This window comes from Ochotona curzoniae, unplaced genomic scaffold (genome assembly GCF_017591425.1).
Source record: "Ochotona curzoniae isolate NIBS_2020 unplaced genomic scaffold, NIBS_Ocur_1.0 contig_43, whole genome shotgun sequence".
Taxonomy (NCBI): Eukaryota; Metazoa; Chordata; class Mammalia; order Lagomorpha; family Ochotonidae; genus Ochotona; species Ochotona curzoniae.
The window spans coordinates 29,435,814-29,454,839 of NW_024466218.1; the positions used below are offsets into that span (position 1 = coordinate 29,435,814).

A 19,026-nucleotide genomic window follows, 5' to 3' on the forward strand; every position below is an offset into this window, starting at 1 on the left:
CAGACAAGGGACACGTGTAGTTAAGTGCTAATGACATGGCCAGGCTGTATGTGCTGGAGGACTTGCAAAGATAAATGAAAGAATCAGGGGGTAATTATAGAGGACTCACAAAGAAGGTTCAATCCAATCCAGGCCTCAAAGAACCAGAAGCTGTGTCTTTTTCTAACAAAGCCTAAATTTAATCCAAGTCTCTACCCGCTACTCATTAGCACAAGAACCTGAAACACTTCAACGTCTCTGTGGACTTCTCTTACCGCCCATCTTCTAAATGTGTGTATGAGGTGTCATATATATGAGCTTTGAATACACCTTGTATTTTCTACCATCAACCCAGCGTGTGTTTAACAGTTTCTTTGCTGGCTATTGCTGCTCCATTCCAAACCTTCAGAGTGCCTTTCTTTCTGCAGGGAGTGTGCGGTTTAGCAGGTCTTCCAGTTGGTCTCCTACAGCCAACACTACCAGCCTTGGCTTGGCAATTTGAAATGTCTTTTCTCCTTCTCTTTCTAAGATACACTTATTTTTATTTGGAAGGTGGATTTAGAGAGAGAGGAGAGACACAGAGAAAGATTTTCTAGACAATGTCCACTCCCCTTATGGCTACAGTGGCAAGATCTGATGTGGTCTAAAGCCAACAATTAGCAGCTTCTGCCAAGTCTCCCAAGTGGATACAGTGGCCCAAGGACTTGCACCATCTTCTGTTTATTTCCCAGGCACATTAGCAAGGAGCTGGATCAGAAGTGGAGCAGTCAGGACTTAAATCAGTGCCCATATGGGATACTGGTACCACAGACAGAGGCTTAAACTACCGTGCCATGGTGCCAGCCCCTATCTTCTTTTTTCAAGAATTATTATTTTTTTTACTGGAATGGCAGATATACAGAGGAGGAGAGACAAGAGAGGAAGGTCTTTCGTCCGATGGTTCACTTTCCAAGAGGCCGCAAGAGCTGGAGCTGAGCCAATCTGAAACCAGGAGCCTCTTCCAGGTCTCCCACACTGGTGCAGGGTCCCAAGTTTTTGGGCCCTCCTCTACTGCTTTCCTAGGCCACAGGCAGGGAGCTGGATGGGAAATGGAACAGCGGCATACAAACCAGCACCTGTATGAGATCTCGGCTCATGCAAAAAAGACTAACCACAAACCACTAGGCTACTGTGCCATGCCCCGCATTTATTTTTTCTTCATAGAGTTATATATGCATAAGTTAACAGTACATACATAGAATATACACATTTGTTCTATGTCTTCTCCATACACAGAACAACGCCTGGTAACAGATGGCTCCTGATAAATGGGAATTTCACCTAGATGTGGGGTTTTGTGGAGGTTGTTGAATTCATCCTGCCCAGCACTTGGTGCTGAGTGCTTCCAGCCTTAACACGCCAGCCTGGAAGCTACGGCCACGTCATACACTGAGTGTTTAGCACAGTACTCACGGTTCTCCGGAGGGGCAGAAATGGGGAGAGAGAGAGATTAATTCGAAGGAGTTGACCCATGTGATTGGGGGGCGGGCATGGGAAAACTTAAATCTGTGGGGACAAATGGCTGAGACAGAGCCAAGATTCACTTTGAGTGCAAGGTCATCTGCTGGCAAAAATCTCTTGTTTTCTGGGGGACCAGTCATTCTTTAAAACTAAGTACTGAATTTTTTTTTAATTTGAAAAGGCAAAAAGATACAAATACTGAGAGATGTTCCATCTACTGGTTCATTCCAAAATGCCCAGAATAGCCAGGGTTGGGCTAGACCTAGCCGAGGAGCCTAGAACTCATTCCAGGTCTCCCCTGTGGGTGGCAGGGACCAAAGTCCTTGGCCATCACCTGCTATCTCCCATTCACAGGAAGTTGGGTTTGGAGACAGAGCTGAACCTGAAACCCAGGCACTCCGTGTACAAGAGGTGGGCACCAAAGTGTGGTGTCAACTGCTGCACCAAATACCCACTCACTCCAACTTTTTATTTTAAAAACCTGAACTGACTGCATGAAGCCCTCCCAAATTAGAGAAACTACTCGGTTTCACTCAAGACTACCAAGTTAAATATCAATCGCATTAGAAAGCGCGCTCATGGAAACACTCAGAGTAACAGCTGACCAATATTTGCCTGGCCATGTACTAGCCGTGTTGACGTTCAGGACTGACTCTCCAACTGCCACCACAGGGAAAGTGCTGTTTGTGCTTCAGCCTTGCTGCTGTCACGGCCACCTCTCATCCCTCCTGGAGCAGCCTTCCAGCCACCACTCTGCTCTCCAGCGACCAGACTCCAGGCCCTGCAGGCTGCCCAATGTCTCCCTCTCCTTATCTGTTCACAAGTTCCTTGGGTCACGTGACTTTATCCTCACCTCCACAACTGCAAGTTTTTCTGCATTCCCGCCTTTTCCCTCTTGTTTTGGGGTGTCACCATGCACTTCTTATGCTTACAGCCGTATTCCATCTTGTGCAGCTGACATGGAAGACCCCAGAGGGAACACACTACTGTGCAATCATGATGGGAAATTGGTGAGAATTAGGTGAGAAATGGGGCAACATCACGGGCGGGAAAAGCCAGGGCCTAGATGGGAGGAGCCTGTTCCATGCTGACAAAAGCCAAGAGCCAACTCTTCCTGAACATTCTCCTATGTGAGCACGTGCTACATGCTGCTGGCTTCACAGGTGCCTGAGACAGGGAAGCACATGACAAATGACCCCTGTTCTCAGCAGCCTCCTGGCCAGCCTGGTGGCAGCGTGATGGGCATGCCAACAAACGAAGCTTGATCACGAAAGGTCAGATTTTAAAGTGCCTTAAAAATCCACCAAGAGTTATTGACTTCCCTTCTCAGCAAATAAAAAGCTGCAGGTTTGAGGGACATGTGGACTACGTGTTGAAAGCTTTGTCAAGGGAAACCAACCTAACCATGGAAACTAGATCATAGGGTCACGTAGGAGTAGGTGGAGAGCTTCAGACAATATCAGTTTATGTCTCCAGGGTAAACTGTTTTCAGTAGTTCCCCTTTTACTTTCAAAATATCTTATTTGAATGACAAATTATAAGATTCCCTAGCCAGATGTTCATAGGTGGAAGTTTTCTTGGTTTCTTGCCAGCACATGTAACATGTATTTCATTATCTTTCAAAAAAAAAAAAAAGAGTGATTTGGGTCAGTACCGTGGTGTTGCGGGTCAGGCTGTCACTTGTCAAGCCAGCATCCCAGGTCGAAGTGATGAATTCAGCCCCGGTTGCTTTGCTTCCAGCACAGCTTCCTGGAAAGGCAACAGATGATGGTTCAAGAAGCTGGGGCTCTGCCACCCACATGAGAGCCCCAGATGGGATTCCTGGCTCTTGTGTCTGGCTGGTCTAGCTCTAGTTAGTGCAGGCATTAGGAAGGGACTCATTGGAACCAGCCAAGAACACACACACTCTCTCTTTGTTCTCTTTCTCCGTCATTCTGCTTTTCAAATAAATCAGTAAATCTTTAAGAAAGAAAGAGAAATTAGTGACTCAGAGAAAGGAATCAGAAAGAGCAGTTTTGAAGGCAGTGCCCTAGACAGTTGTCAAACAGCTCCGAGGAGGTTGAGTAACCAGTCTGCTGTTCACGGGAAAGCAGGCACGCTGTAAGAATGAAATGAACACAGGTTCCTGGAAGCACACACCTAGGGCAGGGCAGGCCAAGGCAAGCCTAGAACAACGGGGGCCAAGAGGCCAGGAAGCCTCAAAGGCATATGACGCATTCCAACATACCCAGAAGCAGGTATCCAGCCCTACCCCACATTGCTACATGTATTTTGATTTTGCCATCAAAAAGAATATTGATGGTTTCAGATTGTAAAAGAAAAGGAGAGGAATCTGGAGTCCATCCTGGTACTAAACAAACAGCAGCAAAACTACACTCTGTTTTATACAAGAAGGCCAGCTAATCAATACAGAAGGAACTTCAAGTTTCCTCTTCTCAATTATCGCTGCAATAATTGGTTGAGGCAAAGATAATCATTGCATGTTAAAACTGCTGAGTGGAAAAGTTGGAAGCGGGGTGCTTCCGTGTTCTTAAAACCTTACTCATTAATCATAAATGGGGAGAGATGCTTGTACCAAAAAGAAACAAAGTTGGCAAACGAGGTAGGAATGAAAATTAACCTCACAAATCATGCGACAAAATTGACATCATGATGTGTTGCAACCGGAAGCACATGCTATTGATGCAGTTTTCTTGCTCAAACACAGAACGAAATAGCAGTGTTTAACCTGAAACTTGAATGAAACATCAAAAAATCCAGTATGACGAATGTTCTCCCAGAATTCCTCAAAAAAGTCAACTACCATGACATTGAAAAGGCTGGGACCTCCTAACATGTACATTGGGAGACCAAAGAAACAAAAGCACCAAAGATAATGCAGAAACTCATATGGGTCCTAATTTAAGAAACAATAGGAACAATACTTTAAAGAATTTCAGAAGAGACAATTGAGGGTTTACTTAGTGACCTTATTGAACCAATGTTAAATCCCTTGGGATCACCAGCATATTATCATGAATGATGTTTTGCCTTTTTAGGAGATGCATGCTTAAGTATTATTGTAGAGTCTTTGCAATGAAGCATTTAGGAAAAATGTGACAATTATAGTTTTCTCTTTTTTTAAAAAAAGGTTTAGTTATTTTTATGGCAAAGTCAGATATATATAGAGAGGAGGAGAGACAGAGAAGAAGATCCTCCATCTGATGATTCACTACCCAAGTAACCGCAACAGCTGGAGCTGAGCCAATCCGAAGCCAGAGCCAGGAGCTCTTCCGGGTCTCCCACGCAGGTGCAGGGTCTCAAGGTTTTGGGCCATCCTCAACTGTTTTCCCAGGCCACAGCAGGGAGCTGGATGGGAAGCGGGACTGGTGGGATTAGAACATGCTCCCACATGGGATTCCGGCACATTCAAGGTGAGAACTTTAACTGCAAGGCCAACGTACCAGGCCCTGCAGTTTTCTTTCAAATTGCTCTGCTAAAAAGCACGTACACTCACAGGTAGAAGAGAAGCAAACACAGCAACCTCCTAACAGTTGGGTGAGCTAAGGGGAAAGGTAGAATTGTTATACTGTTTTTGCAGCTTTTCTTTCTCGGAATGTAATGTGTGGGTAAAGCCATGCAGAGACAATGAAGAGGGCAGCTGTAGGTCTCATGGGCAGTTGATTTGGAAGACAGAGCAATCAATGGTCGCAGGTCAAGAAGATAACTCAGAGAAAAGTGGTAAAAGTATAAACTGTCAATAACAATGAGGTTGGAGAAAAAGACAGTAACCAAGGAAATAAATCGAATCTAATGTAATTCTCTTGGCTTTTATTCTTTCCTTAAAGTAGAATTGTGTAATGGTCTGACAGCGGAGGATGTGAAGTGAACTGGCTGGTGACAAGGACAGAGAAACTGAACCCACCTAGGAGAACAATGTCTCCCATACACGTTGAAGCCTTACTTCCAATACCGTGAGACACTCTTCCCTTGGGACAGGCGGTAAAAGCATTCTCCATCCCCATCTCTGTGAAGTTCTCCTGGGATTTCCATCATAGACCTGGAAAGGGCACATCTTCTTGTCCTGCAGGCAGCCCAGGCCCAGGTGTCCTGCAGACTTCTAAGGAATGGGTCAGGGTCACCTGCAGGGATGGGTCAGGGTCACCCACAGGGATGGGTCAGGGACACCTGCAGGGATGGGTCAGGGTCACCTGCAGGGATGGGTCAGGGTCACCTGTAGGGATGGGTCAGGGTCACCTGCAGGGATGGGTCAGGGTCACCTGCAGGGATGGGTCAGGGTCACCCACAGGGTTGGGTCAGGGTCACCTGCAGGGGTTTTACCTAACATTCTTTTATCAGTAATTCCCCGAAGAGACAACTAACTCTGGATCCATACAGGTTCATACACTGTTCATGCTTCTACTGACAATTGTTGCTTAGCTTCACTTAGCATCTCTTCACTTTAGTATTTGATGAACTTACCATCACCACTCTGATTCATATAAACACAAATACACTCACCAAGTCAACTTGTTTTTTCTGCCCATTCTCGCAACATAGTCAAATCAGATTTCTGGTTAAATCAATATTCATTACTTACATTTTTATCAATTTTATTACTTTAGTTAGCTCTTCTATAATGTTCAGAACATCCAGGCACCTAAGAACTTAGTCAATCCCAGCTTCTTTAGTCCTTATTAGAACACTTAAGTATTATTTACAACTGAGCTATAAAGTTTATGGAGATGGAATCACATTTCTTGTGCAAACTTTTCCTTCATACTTAAAAAAAAAGCTTTTCCCCATTTTGCACTTTTTGTCTTTCTTCTACTTTCCAAGGACCTTTTTGGCCGATCTTTTCCTCTTTTGCTGATGAAGCTCCTGCTATTGTATTTTTGACTTTTAGATTGTTCTTGTTTGTGGCACCCTGATCTTACTTCATAAATCCAACATCTTCGGTGTCTCCAAGGCTTTAAGGCTTCGCTGTTGCTTTAGTATTTTCTTTGTTCCCTGTCTGGTATATGGAGTGTATAAATCTCAAGATTGAGTTCTTTTGACTCTTATTTTAGAAGCTTTCCTCAAATATATGGTGGTCCTCAACTCTGTTAACGTTGAAGAGTAAAACTCTGAAAAGTTGCTGAGTCCTGACTGCACCATGGATCCCACGGAGTCATTTTCTTGCTGCCGTCTGCAACATCAGCAGAGGCTGTTTCTTCTCGGGCCGGTTCATTTCCAGACGATGGCTCCCCCGGTCGCCTAGCCGAGTACGTGTGCCTGCCTGGGGACCACAGGGACAGGACTGGAAATCAGACCACGGAGTGTGGAGCTTTTCCCCTCAGCCCTCCAGAGTTTCTGCTGGCTTCTGTCAGTGTGTGCCCGGGCAGAAGGGAGGTGACTTTCAGGCGGAGCAGCAGGAAGCCTTCATGGCCTGGGAGTGGTGGTGGCAACACGGTGGCGACACGCCTCATGAAGACTCTGCCACTACACGGCTCCCTGTACCTCAGCCTCTCGAAGCACCTGGTTCTTTTTTTTTTTTAAGATTTATTTATTTTTATTGGAAAGGCAGATATACAGAAAGGAAAGACAGAGAGAAAGATCTTCTGCTGCCACTCCCAAAGTGGCTGCAACAGCCAGAGCTGTGCAGATCTGGAGCCAGGAGCCAAGAATCTCTTCCTGGTTTCCAATATGGATGCAGGGCCCCAAGGCCTTGAGCCATCCTCGGCTGCTTTCCCAGGTTACAGGCAGAAAGCTGGATGGGAAGTGGGGTAGCCAGGGCACAAATCAGTACTCATATGAAATGACAGCGCTTGCAAGGTAAGGACTTAAGCCACCAGGCTACCGCTCCTGGCCCAACACCTGGTTCATTTATAACCTGTCTAGATACAAAAGCAGCTTTCTCCTTTCAGTCATCGGAGTAGGAAATCTTAATGAATGGCCTTTAGCTTCTTGAGAGTCATTCTAGAGGGCATCGAATTCTGGAAAGAAGGGATTGTGGAAAAGAGCACAAAGTTTGACACATTCATGAACCAACTTAAGGCTCAGTCTGTGGATGCTCCTGGTAGCTTCACTTACTCAAGGTCAGAGTTAGTAATGCAAACATCAATGGTGTCTTATTGGCATATTGAAAAGATATTCAAGTTATGGGGTGGCGTTGGGGGACTGTTGGTAATGACAACAATTACAACAGTGAGAATGGGATGAGCCTGAATGGGGCCCTAAGTTAGGTCATGGTGTAGTGACACACTGGCAACCACAAATGTGAAACACTGCAGGGCTTTCACCGTGTGTGTTGGGGAGTGGGAGGAAGCAGAAAGGTGGGGTGTTGGAATTAAAAGATAAGGCACTTTTGGCGTTTGTTTAGATGATGGTTACGTAGTTGATCAGGATGGGAAGGACCCAGGGTGCGATCACTGTTTCTGAATTTTCTATTTCTTCCTCCTGTTTCTAGGGGAGGGGGAGAAAAGGGAAGAAGCCACATCCAGCCTCCCAACTGCCCCAGTACCCAAGGATGGGGAACAGCCACGTGACATCCACCCACGGTCCCCCTGTGGCGCACGCGCAGAGGGGTCTGCCCAGGTGGTTGTGGCAGTTCTGCAATGCCGTTGAGCTTGCTGGTGCAAGGATGAGGAAACACTTCCAATGTCCATTGGCTGACACGGCCGACCTTAGAGTCTTCATTCAATGAGGCACATTTTTTATTAAATGTTTGAAGCCTTCTCATAAAGTCGAAAATCGAAATAGCTCTCTCTCTCCCTCTCTCTGTCCCTCTGCCTCTCAAATAAAATGAAAACTAATGAACCGAGGCATTGTAAATGAACCTGAAACCAAACTCCCACAGTGTGAGAGCATGGCCCAGACTCCAGCCCCTTTCCCTACCACATCTGTTTTACAACAAAAGGAATTCACCAGGTTGAGGGAGCAGCAGACTGATCCTACCAGGTTTGAATCACAGTCACCTTTCCCTATGTAAATAAGGACGTTAATGGCCAGCACTGCCTGAGGGAAGTCCTGGAGAAAAGGCAACTACACTCATGCCCCTCCCAGCTGACCGGCTGGAGCCCACCTGACCATCATCAATGCCCCAAAGATCATGGCATCTCTGGTCAGTCTTGAAATGTGCACACACACACACCTCACCCCTAATTCCTCTGAGAGCCCAGGAATTAAGCAACAGCTGCCTGCTCCTCGCTCTGCACGTTTGCTGTTAAATGCCTGTTTTCTCCCACCACCCCAATGCCAGTGATTGACATGCAATTAAAATCTCTGTAATTTCTTCTGACACAGGAGGATGGGAAAGACACAGCCAGGAGGAAGATGTACTTTGTTTCACAAAACTAAAATTTTTTGTTTTCATCAGCACATGCCATTTTTTAAGTTTTTCCTTTTGGGCCCACTGTGGTAGCCTAGCCACTAAAGTCCTCACCTTGCACAGGCTGAGATCCTACATGGATGCCTGTTCTAATCCCAGAGGCCTTGCTTCCCATCCAGCTCCCTGCTTGTTGCCTGAGAAAGCAGTCAAGGATGGCCCAAAGCCTTGGGATCCTGCACCCATGTGGGAGACCTGGAGGATGCTCCTGGCTCCTGGCTTCAGATCGGCACAGCTCCAGCCATTGCAGCCACTTGGGGGATTGAACCAGTGAATGGAAGATCTTCCTCTCTGTCTCTCCTCCTCTCTGCATAACTCACTTTCAATAAAGAAATAAATAAGTCTTTTTTTTTTACAAAAAAGTTTTTTTTAATTAAAGTAAAATCCGTGCAAGATAGAACTACCTTAAACTTTTAAGTTTTTTTTTAATTATCTGTTTATTTGAGATAAAGATCCAGAGAAAGAGAGAGAGAGTACTGCCATGCATGGCTCACTTTCCAAGTGCCCTTGAGGGCCAGGATCAGGCAGAACCAAACTCAGAACCTGAGAATTCAGTCTGAGTCCCCCAGGTGGCTGGCAGGAGCCCCGTGACCTGGGCCATCGGCACAGACTCCCGGCGTCCACCTTAGCAGGAGGCTGTGACCAAGAGCAGGACTGGAAATCACTGGGTGCTTGGAGATATGCTAAGGTTTCTGTAAATCCACAATCCCTTGGCAGAGGCATAAAACATGAATGTATAACCAGTATCATAAACTGTTCTTGCAGATCTTGATTGATTAACCTATATCTAAGAGTCAAAGTGTGAGCCCTGACACACTTCGCTTATTGCTTAATTCTGCCCAAGGCCATGTTGCCTGGGATATCCCCTGTGAGTCCCCGGGCCTCTGACATTATCTCCCACCCCACCCCACTGTCTCCACAAACCTTTACTACGTCAGTTTGCTGTATAAAATTTATTCTATTACAAAATAAATCGTTATTAAGAATATACAAATAGCCTCCAGTGGCTGCTTAACAAACCTTTAGAAGTATTTCGATATTTTAGCAACTCATGCAGTTGCTCAGAGCACGTGAGCATCATGACAGCTTCCAACTTCCCCTATCCAACTGCCAATCAAGACTCTGCCGAACAGTCCTCTCCTTAGAGCAAACTTGGTTACTCACCCTTCAGATAACTTTCAAACCTTGTTGCATGAATATATAAAAAAATAGCCCTCTGCTTGGAGACAACTCTAGCTGAACCAGGACTGCCCCTAAACCCCACATCGTGAGACCCAGCACATTAGGGCAGGTGGAGAGACACCACCTGCTTTTGCTCTGGGTCATTGCCTTCATCGGTGCATGTAGCAGGTGAACTGCAGAGTGCGTCTGCTCCAGGGAAGAACTCAGAGCATCCATCCCGCCTGACCTTATGTGCTCCTTCCTCAAGCATTCCCCAGGGAACGCATCTGGGTCACTGCAGGCTGTCACCCCATTTGGAGGGAAACATATGAGTCATTTTCCCAATACCTGGGGGACAGCATATCCTTCTGTTAGGGATGTAGTAGACACAGATGCTACCACCTGACTAGTTCATCCTGAAATTCCAATCTGATTTTGAGTTCCATCACGGTCTAGAAATGATTCTGAAACTTCCTCAGGAGGCCTCAATCATCTTTCCATAGCAAAGGCAAAGCTGAGCAGTCCCCCATACCTGCCTGCCAGCACCGCCTCGCCGTGTCCACAGCACCGCCCCCGCCCTCAGAGGAAAATACAGTCATGGTGCCCGGGAACATCATGTGACGATGGCGTCATGTGGATGTGGCCTGGAGCCTCATCCTCCCAGACACATCCAGCATTGTGAAATGGCAGGCTTACAAAGGACACAAGGAAAAAGTAGGGATGTTTTGGGTCCCACAACACCCAACCCTGTGCTGTGTTAAGAAACATTGGCCCATCTCCCCAAGAAACTGTTGAATTGATCTGGACAATACGATGCTGGACTCTATGCACGGTACATGCTTGCAATGAAAAAAGCATGACTGGATTTGAACTGTGATACTGCAATAAGGTGGAGTAATCCACCATGAGGGGAAGGTACGGGGAGGGGTTGGGGGAACTTCAGAGCCTATGTACGATGTCATAAAATGAAATGCAATAATAAAAAAAAGAAGAAGAAGAAACATTGGCCCAATCAACAGAAGGAATACACACCTCAAGACTTTTGCTTCCCTCCAGGGAGATCCCTTTGGCCTCCAGAGCTCAGTATCTCCCTTAATTCCTGCAATAAGAAGAACTACTGACTGCCTCCAGCAGACTATGAATGCAAGTCTCTGCCTGAAGCATTGCCCTTGGTCACAATGCTCCTGGCCTTGCCCTGAGCTTTTCTTTCCTTTCTTTTTAAAGGGAGAATTGCAGATAGTGAGAGAGAGCTCAAGACAGAGAGATCTTCCATACATTAATTCACTCCCCAAGTGGCTACAGTGGCTGAGGCTGTGCCAGGCTGAAGCCAGAAGCCCGGAGCCTTGAGCTTCTTCTTGGTCTCCCGTGAGTGTGCAAGAGCCCAAGCACTTAGGCCATCCTCTGCTGCTTTCCAAGAGCACTTGCAAGGAGCTGGATCAGAAGCAGGGCAGCCAGTTCTTGACTCAGGGATCGTACAGGATGCCAGCATTGTAAATGGAAGCTTAATCTACTGTGCCACAACGCTCTCTGTCCCTTGCCCCAGTTACTTTTCTGAAAAGGCTCTATCACAATTCCTTTTCTTGTGCTGATATCTATCCTCAGATCTTTGCCACTTAGATGCAACAACACTCCTGCGGCCTCCTGTTGTCATTTATTCTCCCCCTCTTGTCCTCACAGCCAAGCCTCAGACATGGCAGTCAGTATTTGCCATGGACTTCGTTGCCTCCTTGTCAATCCCTAGATGGTCCATCCATCATCCTTCAGTACTGCACTTGAATAACACGGCCATGATGCAGGAACAGTCAGGACAGCAGATCCTTCCTTGTTGTCTACTTTCTCACATTTACATGCTAATTCAGATGATTATCATTGTTTGGTATCTCTTTCCATTTAGGTTTCACATCACCATTCTGTTTCATTGCAAATTATTTTCCTTCCATTTGCCTCCCACATCTTAGGGTGCCCTTAGGTCCCCTCCTTGTTTTTCCCGGCTATGTCCTCCATTTGCACCCGCATATGCCCCCTATAGTCCAACTTTTCTCACCATGAGTCAGCTCTGCCAACCACAGACAAATCTCCGTCTACCGCTTTGGTTGGCAGGCTCTGCTCTCATTTGGTTATCTGCCCACAGGAGGTTTCTACTTTGTCCAGGGCCAGATATATCCTTTATTCCACTATCGATTTTCTTCTTGTAATATTGCATGTCCTTGGTTATGGTAACATTAGTGAAGCACAACATTAGAGGTCTGTTTTGCCTTCTCCTCCAACCTTATCTGTCTCTTGCCTACATCAAACTGGACAGCAGATCCAACCTTCTCAACCAGTAAACTCATCCCTCCAAGCACTTCCAGCTCCAGCCTTCATAATTTCCCACTAATGACTTAAATCACGTCCACCAGCATTTCCTACTTATCATCTGACTTTTTCTAATCTATGTTGCCACTAGAATTTTATTTCTAAGGATGTTGATTGGTTTGTGTCACTTCTGGCTTTAAATTATACATCTCTATATTCAAAGTATAGTTGACAATTATCACAGAACTGTCAATTCGACTGACCTACTTCTCTGATCATAATTTCAACATCCCTCAGTGCACCTGTATTCTGCTCAAACAAGATGTACCTGCTGTCCACATCCTTGTGTCTTCTCTCATTACTACTACCTGCAATACCCTTGACCACTTCCTCTTGGTCAATGCCCACCTCCTTTCAAGACACAATTCACCCACCCTCACTTCCAGGAGCACTTCCTCTGACCAACCCCCCAATGCTTGGCACAAACCTTTATGAATAAATCAAGATGGAGAATACAAATGGACTTGGATACCCCAAGAAAAAAAGGAGCCTATTCTGCAAAGTTGATTTAGAGAGGACTTTAAAGTCCAAGCTATTAGACATTATAAAGGAGTTCTTCACACAAATAGGCTACGTATAAGATTAAGTAATACATATATTCACTGATCAGTCATTCAATACATCGTTAAACCTTAATATAAAAGCCTTAATCCATGGTAGCACAGTGAAGAAAAGGGATAATGCTGCCTTCCCTCCCACTCTGTTCATACAATTCACAGTTGATTATTTTAATGTCTCCCATCAGTACTCTAAGTGCTTTACTTACATTTCCATTGAATCCACATACCAATCCCACTGCACAGTGAGAACGAGAATTCAAGCAGTTAAGGTGCTTTTGCTGAAAATCATACATATAACGTATAACTGAGCAAAGGGTCTAATGCAAAACCATTTGATAACTCAGCCATCATACTCTAAGAACAATACAAATTCAACTTGAAAACTGCTCATGTTCTATCTAAATATTTGGTTACTGGGGCCTCCATATTATCCCCAAAGTTATATAGGATGTTGGTTTTCTGCTATTCCTTTATAGGCAGTACTACTAACACAGGGAAGAAGACTCAGAATAAAAACCGATCCCCAAAATTTCAGCAGTTTTTCAAGGGAGCATTTATGTACCGAGAAAGTGCGGAAATTAAGATGATTTATTACCCTCTTCTGGCCTTTGGAGCCTGGAGAATGGAGGGACAAAATGGATTGGAGAGACAGGAACTTCACCTTGAGCAAGAGCTGTGCTTCAGCTGGCTCTGCGGATTCATTCTCAAAAGGCAATGATATCCCCAAGGGGCGTGAACATGACTGGTATACAAGAGGCTACTCGGAGCAACCAAGTTATTCAAGGTGTTCAGCAGAATAAATCTGAATCCCACTGAAGTGTTCTTTAACAAATGAATTACGCAGGGGCAAAGGGGACTGTATTGCAATATTCGCTTTGGAGCCTGAGAAAGATGTAAAAGGAAGTGGCAAAATCTTCAGACGAAAAACAAGTTTTTTCATTGTGATTGAATCATTAGGCAGAAAAATGTTGTTTCAGTGGAAAACCAGATCTTATCTACTGTATATCCTTCCCTGCCATCTCTATAGGAACGATTTCACAACCATGTCAAGTGCAGATAATGGACAGCAATAAACAATAATCTCACCTACAGACATGCAAATGAGCACTGCAGGCAGAGGTCATGCTTCCCTAGGGGAAAACCAACCTCCACTTACACATTTATTTCAACATCCTTTTACTTTTCAAATATTCTATTCCTTGCTGGTTCTAACATCTGCCTAGTTCTCTAATCATGAGGAAAGTAAAATGAGTTCAATTTTACATCTTCATGAGAGTTAGGAATTTATCTTTAAAAGTACCTTTTAACACTCAATAACAGAAATGCCCAGGGTGCCTGCTCCTCCTCGATTCTGTCCTGAAGTGAGCTTCGCATTTGGAAGTGTCCACGTGTCAAGCTTCAGCTTCTGTCCACACTCTGAAGGCTTGGCTGTCCCCATGCCAGGCCCAGAGGTGACAGATCACTCCTTTAACGCTCTTCCCAAAAGCGCAGGTTTCCAACCATGTGAAAAGGGCCATAAAGCTTTTTACTGACTTTATTGACGTATAATGTATATACATTAAGTCTCATCGGTTTTAAGTGTGATGTGTGATAAGTTTCAACATATGTATACAGTTGCTTACCATCACCACAATCGAGGTGTCAAACGAATCTATTGATCCCCAAAAGTTTCTCCGGGTCCTTCTTGTCCTTCTTCAGTCGGTCCTCTCCTGACTCACAGTGCCAGGCAGCCACTAATCGACTTTCGGCTGGCTTTGCCTCTCCTAGAACTTCTTATGATATGTGGAAGACCAGAGTATGCCACCCCAAAGCAGAAAGGGCTGATGAGCTAGGGCTCTTGGCCCTCCTGCTAGATACAGAAACCCACAAAGACAAAAGGGATCCAACTCTAATCATCTTCCCCCCTTCTTCCAGGGAGAGCAAGGGTTAACCGTGAAGACACCTGCCGGGTCCTTAGGCCTCAGAGGGGACTGAGGAATCCGCACAAATTCACTACTCAGAACTCCTTTGCTGATTTGCAGTCTCACAAGTGGCTACTCTTAACAAACTCAAATTCCTTTTCCTTTATCATCTCTCTAAGAAATATTCTTCATTGTAGAGACTCTGTCAGCTGAAATTCAATATCTTAAGGAGCACTCGTTTCCTGTGTGTCTCTCTTCTAGCTCAAGTTAATAGACTTCTGTTTCTTTCTTGTCTTGTTATTCTATCTTTTGCTACAGGGGTCTGTTCCAATTGAGAATTTATTATGGTTGAAAAAGTTAATTACTCCTCCTCTGTAATATAAATAAGATCATGAAGCATTTAATTTTTTGTGCTTGGCTTATTTTATCTATATAATCTTTGAGAGGTTTATTAATGCTATTACATGTAGAAGTAGTTACCTCCTTTTTGTTGCTGAGTGATATTCTAGATATTTATCCCAACATATTAATACATTTATCTGTTGATGGACATTAGGATGATTTTCAGTAATAATTTGTGGGATTACTGGGTGACAAATGAAGCATATGTTAATTTCATAAGACATTTCCATATCTTCCCAAAGTAGCTACACCATTTTACATTCCCAACAAGAGTACACACGAGGCCTGGCCTCAAGGGTCAGTACTGAGGTACAGCTGGCTGAGCCTGCAGTACTGACATCCCCTATGGGTGCCAGCTCAAGTCCTAGCTGCTCAAAACCAATCCAGCTGTCTGCTGCTGCACCTGCGAAAGCAGGAGAGGATGGCCCAAGCACCTGGCCTCCTGCCACCCAAGGAGAACCAGATGGAGGTTCAAGTTCTGGGCTTCAGCCTTGCCCAACCCTGACTACTGTGGCCATTTGGGAAGTAAACCAATGGATAGAGGATCTCTCTTCTGTAACTACCTTTCAAGATCTTACTGTACATTTAAATTGTATTTCCATAATGATGCATGATGCTGGGCATCTTGACACTTACTTAGGGGCAATCTGCACATCTCCCCTTTCTAGATCTTCCCTCCTTTGCCCAGTCAGGTCTGAGAACATTTCAAGGACTTGGCAAAAGGTCCCAGAAGGGGCTGATAGTAGCGACCAACTGGGCAGTGCACCCTTGTTTTGGCTTGTCTGTGTCCCCCCTCCTCTGTCTCCTGAGGCTCCTGCGTGGCCCAGGGCAATGACTGCACAAGGCATCTGAAGGCTTTTCTTTCAGAAAACCCAAACTGGGGCAGACAATAAAATAAATAAATAAAGGTAAAAAAATAATAATAAAGCTGGAGCTGATCTGATCCGAAGCCAGGAGACCAGAGCTTGTTCTGGGTTCTCCCATGTGGGTGCAGCTTCCCAAGGTGTTGGGCTGTCTTCAACTGCTTTCCAAGGCCACAGGCAGGGAGCTGGATGGGAAGTGGGACCGCTGGGATCAAGGCACATTCAAGGTGAGGACTTCAGCTACTAGGCTACCACTCTGGGCCCAACAATGAGAACCTTTAAAAATGAGATTATATACATAAATGTTTGTGCTAAAGTTTCTATGTCTTTGAAATCCACGAGCATAATATAGCAGTAATTTTTACTTAAATAAAATCTTATTTGTACAACAATTGCTGGATCAGAACTGGAGCAGACTGGAATTGAACCGGTGCCCACAGTGTATGTTGGCATTGCAAGTAGCAGTTTAACCAGCTATGCTACAATGCTGCCCTCCTCCCACCCACCATTGGCTTCTTGTACAAGGTTGAGAAGATACAATAGTACAGATACAGGGACTGGTGTTGTAGCATAGCAAGTTAAGTTGCTACTAGCATCCCACATGAGTACAGGTTCAATCCAGTTGCTCCACTTCCAATCCAGCTTCCTGTTAATATACCTGGAAAAGCAGTAAATTGGTTGCCCAAGCACTTGAGCCCCAGTGCCCACTTGGGAGACTGAAGAAATTCCTGGATCCTGGCTTCTTCATCCTGGCCCAGCTCTGACCCAGTCCTGACCATTGTGGTCATTTGGGGAATACAACAGCAGATGAAAGAGCTCCCTTTTTCTGTCTGTAACTTTGTCTCTCAAACAAATAAACACATAAATATTAAAGAGTAAAGACTCCAGTACCCTTGCAATCATATGAAGCGGTGCAGTGGAAGATGCAACAGGGGGGGCCAGGAGCCTGAAAGCAAATAGGCCTGTCCGCGAGGAGCTGCCGCCTCCCCAGCCCTGGCCCCGGGCCTTCATCTTTTACACAGCACGCAGTATTCTGCACGTCTCCATGTGCTATCAGCACCTCCCGGAACAACATATAAAGGTCACGGTTGCATTAGTCACAGCTCCTGGCACCTGCCTAGGGAGCAGCAGGAGGACATGTCAATCACAGTCTCCACTAAGTCTCTCTTTCAAGACACCAGAAGGACTGGCAGTCGTTTCTTCTTAGTTCTCTAGTCCTCACGGGTAGCCTTATGAAGTCCCCACCATGCTGTTTGGTATTTTTTAAATTAGTTATTTATTGCAGATAGAGTGTGCCTTACCACCTGCTGCTTCATTCAGTGTCCATAATGGCCCGGGGGCCAACGCTGGGAACCTGGCACTCAAATCCAATTCTCCCACCCCGGTGGCTGGCAGGGACTCAACTACCTGAGCCATCACCTGCCAGCTCCCAGGGTACACACTGGAAGGCAGCAGTCAGGAGCCAGGGCTGGGGCTTGAATCCAGGCACTCCAGTGTGGGACAGAGGCATCTTAACTCACTTTTTAATCACCAGCATAATACCTATAGCTCTTTTGCTTCTTCTTAGCTAATGTAGGAAATAACGCTGCAGAAAATACAAAAGCAGGGGCCCCAGAGGTCAAATGGGCACTGCTGAGGAGGAGTTGCCCTGTTCAGAGGCTGAAGCCAGCAGCCCTGCAGCAGGAGCGCCCAGGTAAAGGCTGGGGTACAAGGGTCCCCGAGAGCCTCTCTGGGCTGCCAAGGCAGTTTGCGCTCCATCAGGCAGAAGGGAACACACACTATTGCAAACACAGGCAGGCTGTTCTAAAGCAGCCACCATTTCCCAATCGGTCCCCTTCAAGTTTTTTTCTGAGTGATCTTCGATCCCAGGGCCCTATCCCGGTATGCTGTACTTGCCGGCAAGCTGGTATGTTCAAACATGGCTGACAGCTCACAGGAACAAGCCCAGGGCAGCCTGGTGCGTGTCAAGGAGTGCAGGCTCAATTGGTTGGCCTCCAAGCTATGCCAGAGGGTCAGGAATGTTAGGAACACAGGGGACTCACTTGCCAGAATGGTATCCTCCATGCTGACAGCCCATGCCATTCCTGATACTGCATCAGATTTGGAGCCCAAAGTCAGGTAAACAATTGGCATTTAACAAAAAGGGCAAGATTTCATTCACAGACCTAAAGAAGTCATCTCGGGTGCTCTTAAAATCAGACAAAAATGCAGTGCCCAGAGACTCCCCCTCCTCTGTGAGTTCCCCAGCTCAGCAGGTGGAGCACACGCCCTTGCCTCCTAAAACCCTTCAGATTTAGTGGCACCCAACCAGCAGGACGTGATGAAGAACAGGGCCTGACATGGCACCTCAACCCAGGATCCCCTTTCTTTTCTCCTGCTCCAGGTCTGGATGGTCAAATGTCAGTAGTTCCTCAACACCTCTGCGCTAGGGAACTTCGGACAGGCACAGAAAAAGCCAGGGACTTTGGACGATTGTTACCAACAGAAGTCTGGGAAATGGCCAAGTCAGGTATTTGCTGAACTGTTTAATGAGGCTGCCTAAGCAATAAGAAGAGTTTGATAGACTTTTAGGGCCACTGGGGTTTCCAGGGTGAATTAAAGAAAGCAGTGAAGTAAGAAGAGAGTGGATTTAAAAATTAACCTGTGTGTGAATGTACTATGTTCGGTACAGGGATTAAAAAGCAAACAAGGATTAATTGATCCCTCCTTCTTCCAAACCAGGACACTGGCATTTCAGGAGTAAAATTGATTGGTTGAGAATACACTCTGCTGAGTAATTAAACAAGGGAGCCAATCAATGTTGGGTAGCTGGGAGTCAGACACCCATCAGTGAACCAGCTGAGGAGTCCAGCAGGGGACAGACTGCTGGTGGACTCAGGCAAGATTGGATCTTAAGGTTTTTACATTAAAAATGAAGAAGAAACACTTGGCCCCTCTCACCTCTCCTGCTTTCCAAACTT

General features: G+C 45.7%; 1 long non-coding RNA gene across 2 annotated transcripts in view; it reads right to left on the minus strand.

Annotated features, from left to right (window-relative positions):
- Positions 1–2,927: 2,927 nt before the first annotated feature.
- Positions 2,928–19,026, minus strand: part of LOC121159576 — a 44,460-nt gene continuing 28,361 nt past the window's right edge. The window contains exon 5 of one of the 2 annotated variants that reach the window (XR_005884393.1): positions 2,928–3,095. This is a non-coding gene — a long non-coding RNA (uncharacterized LOC121159576). Of the gene's footprint in view, positions 3,096–3,157; positions 3,439–19,026 lie in introns of those variants that run through there. The other variant, XR_005884394.1, reaches the window with a different exon arrangement.